Below are 7021 nucleotides of genomic sequence, written 5' to 3' on the forward strand. Positions count from 1 at the left end.
GAGAGAGAGAGAGAGCTTTAAAGTCTACAGGTGCAGTTTCATACATGAGAAAAGCTTTTATGGTCTAACTTCTGCTTAAATATTCGGCCTCAAACAGCTTCTTCTTCTTCATTCCTATAGATGTAGTTCTGATTGTGCAGTAAGATGGCGTTAACTTCCATACATGTTCAGTACAATAGATATACAGTGACAGAGCAACACGAGTATCAAAGAGCAGAAAATCTGAACGAGAAGCAAGCAACCTTCATGTCTCCACTTCCTGTCTGCGGTACGTGACGCATCTACCGTTTAACATTAAAGTGTTTATTATTATTATACATATCGATCTGCAGTATCTGTTTATCCAAAGGAAAAGGTTAAAAAATGAAGAGTTGTAGTTTCTGTGAGTGTTTTCAGGCGGCGCTCTGAAGCCTGACGAAGCATGCAAGTGGACATTTCTACATCGCAGCCCTCCTCGAAGGTGATTGGCTGTCTAGAAGACAAACAGGAAATGGTTGCAGAGGACAAAAACAGTCAAATAATAATAGAACAAAATGCACTATTGGTCCAATTTCTCAACGGCAGAGGAAGAATGTAGGCTGTCTCTTAGGACGCCCTCACAAAATTGAGGCAATAACTCAGACCCGAAAAAAGTAGAAAAACAACAAAACGTAAGAAAACTGAAACAATGTAGAAAAGAACGAGTGTGTGGTCCCTGCTGACGTCACCAAGAGAGAGCGAGAAGGGCGGCGACAGGTTGTGATGTAACAGCGGGTCATCATCGACGGATCGACGAACGCTTGTTAGCGGTTACATCGCCACGTATGAACCAAAATGGCCGCCGCTCTCGCTCTCAGGCACAGTGTTTGCGTTCGCCTCGTCGCCCGACCAGACGACCACGTGAAGAAAACACGAGAAACAAACAAAAACTGCTTTGAGAATAAACACAAAAACAACCTTAACGCCTCACTTTGGTGAGACCGCTTCAGCTCGCCGACCTCCGTCAGCGGCGGGAAGTTTGAGCCTTCACAAGGTTCAAAACCTGATTTCAAACATTTAAACGTTAACGGAAATATTTCCAAATATTAACGTTATCGCTAGCGAAATACTAACTGAGTGGAAATGTTTGTAGGCTAACGTTAGCTTCGCCAGCTAACATGATCCATGACACGAACATGTATTCTGACAAATGTGATTTTAGCCAACAATAAATGATGTAGCGGTACAAAGCTAAGGCGTAAAGCTAACAATTTGTCCGCATTAGCAAGCTAACATTAGCTAAATGGTACACACTGGATCTGTAGCTACAGCTAGCAAACATATCTGTATATATAAAAGTTGAATGTAGCATATACAAGTTTCTGTTTCTATTACATCTTGAATATTTCTATTTCCTGTGTATATAATAATAATAATAATAATAATAATAATAACCTTGGTTGTGACATTTTACACTTTTTTCGGACCCTTTTAGAGTTAATGATGAAAATAACGATTTGTTCAAAACCTGATTTTAAAATTTCCAGATTTAGAGATAAAACATTAGCGGCTGCAATATTTTACACCAAATTTAGCGACGCCACTCACAGGTTGTGGATTCGGCAGTTTGGGCAGTTTGGGGTTCATTTGGTGTTTGTAGCACTGGGGTCTGCTGGGAGGGGACGGAGGTCTCCTGGAGCTCTGAAGCACATTCCAGTTCTTTCAGCTGAAGGCAGGAAATTAGAAATTAAGTATTTTTAAAGAAGCTAACTGCGAGTTTTCTTACGTCAGAGCGCGTCAGGATGCGGCTGAAGCGGTTTCACCAAAGCCTGTTTGATTTTCTACTGTTTCTTCTTGCTGAACAAACTGAAGCGTTTCTCTTTGTCCTTCTCTTTGTCCTTCTCTCTCTTGCCGGGACTTGACTCGGTGGTGAGTGTGACGGCAGCCGGCAGCGTCTGAGCGCGCCCAGACACCGGCGTGCCGGGGTTGCTGCCCTGCACGTCGGAGCGGTCGGCGTTCAGGATGGTCTGGATCCAGGTGCTCATCTCCTCCTGCGGGTCAGAGGTCATTCAGTGAGTAACTAATGGTGGATCTGAACTACGACTCAAACTTTATCTTCATTTGAGGTGAAACTTACTTCATCTTTGGCTTGGAACAGATACTCGTTTCCATCAGTGAGTCTGAAACACAGGATCAGCGTCACCATGGTAACCAAATTACATCACTCCAGGAGTCAGCAGACTCTCCATTAATTTATAAATGTGAAAATGACAACTTATTAAATTAGCTTCTGTATTTATTGACTTCATTTCATTTATTAATTTCTTCTGTTTTTAAATGTTATTGTTTAATTTATTTCTGTATTTCTGTCTGAAAGAGAAATTTCTGTCCACATGGGTGGACTTCATGATCGTACTCTCCGTTTGCTAGCATAAGATAATTTAAGATGTGACTATATATATGTATTAGGCGTTTAAATCCTCTGATCAGACGTGATGTTTGGGGCCGTTAGACGAAACCTCAAGATTATGAGACATTTTGATCGTCAACCAATCTGAGTTCATTCAAGTACAACAAGGGCCAACATTTGACATTAAATTCAAAATTAGCGACTTCCTTTGACATTTTGAGTTTATTGTGCAACTGTGGAGCCATTTTTGCAGTTTTCACTCATATTTTAACGAACTCAGATACTCGATTCCGCCGAACAGCGTGTCCGCGGCATGGCGTCGAATTTCGATGTACTGCCATGAAACAGGACGTTGAGTGTGTGTCCCTGAACACATCTACACGCCAATATTCAGCCATAGTCATAGTGCCCCCTACTGGACACAGGAGAATCGTGTTTTCTGGCTGAATTTTAAATAAATTTTAAATCCTTCTTACCTCAGTTTGAAGACATGTTTCTTCTTCTTGTAGTCTGAGGCGACGTCACACGTGGCCTCCTTCAGGCTGATGGGTAATTCGCTGTGGTACGGGACTCCCTGGGCCGCCGCCTTGCTGTCTTTATAGAAACCCATCTCCTGGTTGTTGATGACGCAGTACACGTTGTGCCACGATCTGCCAATCACAGAGCAGCAGGATGAGCAGCGAACAGAGAGGAGTGAGACATCTCGTGCAGCAGAGGATCTTTGTGGTTACCTGTTGGACGCCTTCTTGTTGTGCCCCTCCCACTCGTGTTTGCGGTGCAGGAGTCCTTCCAGCTGCGAGGACGAGTCCTGGTTCTTGGAGGGCAGCGTGGACGACTGGCTGGTCTTACTCTTCCTGCCGGAGGTCGGCGAGGTGCCGGGGCTTGGCTCCTTAGAGCTCCGCTCGGCCACGCCGTTCACCAGATCCCCGCCGTCCACGCCGTCCTGATCGAGGAGAAATTCAAATAAGAGGTGGTCTTCAGTTTCATCTTAAATCCGGTTGTTGGTTTTGTTAACATTAGCTAAATTAAGATGTGACTATATTTATGTCTCTTTTATCTTTTAAACATCTTCAGAATATGGTTGCAGATTAGCTTAGCACATAGCTTATCTTAGGACAGCAAAGTGGACCGAGGTTCTCAACTGTGACTGGAACACAGGGCAAAAGGGGGCGGGGCTTAGGAAGGGTAAAAGACGCCTGATCGATTATCGAACCGATCAACAACGTGTCTGTCAGACGAACATCAGTGTACTGACCCGAGGAGTGTCCTGGTCTGAGGGGAGTCCGTTCTGGGTGATGACTCCACTGCAGAGAGAGAAACACAGTTAGTGACTCAGTTCCTCTGACGTCCACCAGGTGCTGCTGTGATCTAACTCACCTCTGCTGCTGAGTCTCCTCCTGCTGAATGACGGGCGGCTCTGGAGACGGCGGCTTCCTCATCCTCTCCTCTTCCTCCTGCTGCCTCCTCACCTCCAGCAGCTCCAGCTGGAACAGAAGACAGATTAAACTTTTAATCTCAGAATGATGTGAAATGTCCATCAGTCGCTGTATGAAGCTTTAAATGTGAACCGGACTAGTTTGTCGCCCTCTGCTCACCGTAGTCAGCCTCTCCAGAGCCGAGAAGCGTTCCTCCCAGGTGGCGGCCGACTTCTCGAAGGCCTCGTGGCGTTTGATGAGTTTCTCCACCTCGTCCACGCTCTGACCCATCTCCCTGCTGGACAGGTAGGGCTCCTGACCCAGCAGCCAGGCCTCGGCTACGCCCGCATCCCTCGAGAACTGGTGCACCTCCAGGACTGGGGGGGGGGAGTAGAGTCACACATCTATAGCAACACTGCTAACACTGCTAACAACAACACTGGTTGTTTTCTCATGAAACTGAACACTTCCTGCACTGTCAAAATAAAAGCTTTCCTTTTCTATTACATTTTTAAAACACATCAGCTTTTATTGTATAATTTACTGTCAGTTGTCTTATTGTCTTTATTATTTATAATAAAGACGCAGACTTCACTAGTGTGCTTTTACTTTCTGTCGATATTTCTGTCTATTTTTTGACCTTCGAGCCGATCCTTGAGTGTTGTAGCTAAGCTAGCAGCTTTAAATGTTTCTGCAGTTTTGTTGTTCAGGATGTTAATTTTAGTTGTTGGATGTAAATGTGCTGCTTTAATTGTTTTGTGACGCCACAGTCCGTCTGTCCCGATGAGCTTGTGTGACTAAACCGCCTGCAGCGTTTCCTGATTGGTCGGCGCCGGCGGTCTGAGAAGACGCTCCGTCAGCCTAGTTTAAAGGACGGTGAGAGCCTGAGGTGTCTTCATCAAAGCTGACTCATCGCTGCAGCGTACAATCAGCCTGACTGCTGCGGGTTCTCTGTGACCTTTGACCCGAGGGTTCATACAGAACTGTGAGAGTAAAAAAACAGAGGATGAATCTTACTGAGTCGTAGCCACTCCCATCGATCCTCCCACTTGTCAATCATCTCTTTCCTCTTGTCCGTCAGCTGCAGCAACTTCTCTTTAATCTGCACACAGATAAACACCACAGTTTGAATTTTCTGTTAGCATGACATCATAACCTGGAGCGGTTAGCTTTAGCCTCAGTTTGTTAGCTGTTGTCCAGTTTGAAGCCAATTTTTTACCATCCACTGGAACCGGATGATTTTAGTCATCCTGGATCTCCTCACCTCCTCTGAAGCGTAGTGTTTTCTGGCCAGCAGGGACTTCCCTAGCTCGATGCAGGCTGTGAAGCTGTCGTTTCGGGCGTCGATCTCGGCCTTGATGCCCTGATGGTTGTTCATCAGCAGCTCCACTGACGACACGTCTCTGAACACACGAGGAAACACACGTTTATCACAGCTGATTATCAGAGCAGGTGAAGTCCAGCAGAGGGCAGCAGACTCTGCGTACCTGGGGTTCTCCTGGGCCTCGATGAGCCGGATCACGTCGTCCATCCACAACATCAGGTCTCGGACCATGCTGAAGAACCTGAACTTGTCTCCGGTGTCGAGGAGGCGGAGCCTGCGTCCGTCACAGGCCTCCAGCAGACTCCTCCAGGCCTCCAACACCTCGCTCTCCCTCCGCTGGATGTCGTCAGCTTTATCTCCGGCGTAAGCTGACTGGAGGCGCACTGCGTCCTCTTGCAGCTGCCTCACCTGCACACACACACAAAGGTCAAGGGTCAAAGCTCATTTAAACTCACTCTGTGTCCCCATAAAGCCACTGTGTCCCCATAAAGCAGGTGAGATGTCACTGACCTGTGTTCCCAGGGCCTGGATGTCGTGTTCGAAGGTGGTGTGCATCCTCTGCAGCGTCTCCACCGTGTTCTGGTCGCGGCCAACCTCCTCCGGCAGCTTCTTCTGTTTGTCCAGGATGCGTCCCAGGATCTCCTTGGCGTCATGGTAAAACTTGTGGAGCTCGAAGGAGGCGGCGAGGATCTGCGTCCTGGTGTCAATGAGCTCCAGCAGGTCGGCCCAGGCCTCATTCAGTCCGTCCTTCCACTCTGCCACCGTTGCTGCGTCACCGTGACCGGTGTTGATCAGCTCGTCTGCCATGCGGTTGACGGCATCCACACGCTCCTGACCGATGTTCCCGGTGTCCCGAGCGAACTCCCGGAAACGCTCCTGCAACATCTGAGCAAGGAGCACAAAGGTCAGATAATAGTATTAATATAATAATACAGTCAGTTGTATCGGTATAATAACAGTACTAATGTAATAAAGCTATTACTACTGCAAAGCTTGTGAAATGTATTGAGCTAATGTTAGCTTGCTTGCTAATGCGAACAAATTGCTATCTAGTTAACGTAGAAACATTGTTAGCTATACACCTTAGCTTTGTACCATTACATAATTTATTGTTGGTTAAAAACATGGTTTGTCACAATACATAAGTTAACATTCAGACAGTATATTGCTAGTGATAATGTTAGCGAGCAGGCAAGCTAACGTTGTAGCGGTACAAAGCTAACGGTTGCTTTCTACTAGCCCTGAGTGCCGCAGCGTGTTTGTGGCGTAGGAACATTACAGATATGTAGTATCAGTACTCGCAGTAACGTACAGTAACATGCTCGTAGTCCTGTCCCAGCTCGTGCGACCCGGCCACCACCTCCCGTTCAGCGATCCACTGCTCGAGGTCATCGACCTCTCGGTTCAGCTGGAAGAGTCGCAGCCTCTCATCCAGTTTGCCCCGCCTCTCCTCCGACAGGTCCTTCAGGCCGGCGTACAGCTTATCCACCTGAGACTGACGCATACTGATGCGCTCACTGACACACACACACACACACACACACACAGAGTCCTGTTACTATGACAACAACTGGTTCAGTTTACGGTGCTGGATCCAGGTCTACTGGGTCTCAGGTCTACTGGGTCTATATTAAAAGCACCTCTCAGGGTGTCCGTCAGCCACCAGTCCCCTGCTGGTCTTGGACAGTTGGTGGACGGTCTCAGCATAATCCTCCACCGCCTGCTCCACGATCTGATGCTTCTTCTGCATGGTGACAGCGCTCAGCTCGTCCTGACCAACACAACAACATTCTTATATTTAAGTGTTCAATTCAGTTTTATTTGTATAGCACCGATTCATAACAGAGTTATCTCAGGACACTTTTCAAATAGAGCAGGTCTAGACCGAACTCCTTGTAACATTATTTACAGAGA

The 7021-nt window shown here is 46.9% G+C and overlaps 1 protein-coding gene across 1 annotated transcript in view; it reads left to right on the forward strand.

Annotated features, from left to right (window-relative positions):
* The window catches only part of LOC118342854 (spectrin beta chain, non-erythrocytic 1-like), a gene marked incomplete at both ends in the record, with an annotated part of 15240 nt that overhangs the window by 5643 nt on the left and 2576 nt on the right, over positions 1–7021 (forward strand).

Source organism: Morone saxatilis, unplaced genomic scaffold, assembly GCF_004916995.1.
Source record: "Morone saxatilis isolate NCDOM2014 unplaced genomic scaffold, NCSU_SB_2.0 Contig9, whole genome shotgun sequence".
Classification (NCBI taxonomy): domain Eukaryota; kingdom Metazoa; phylum Chordata; class Actinopteri; family Moronidae; genus Morone; species Morone saxatilis.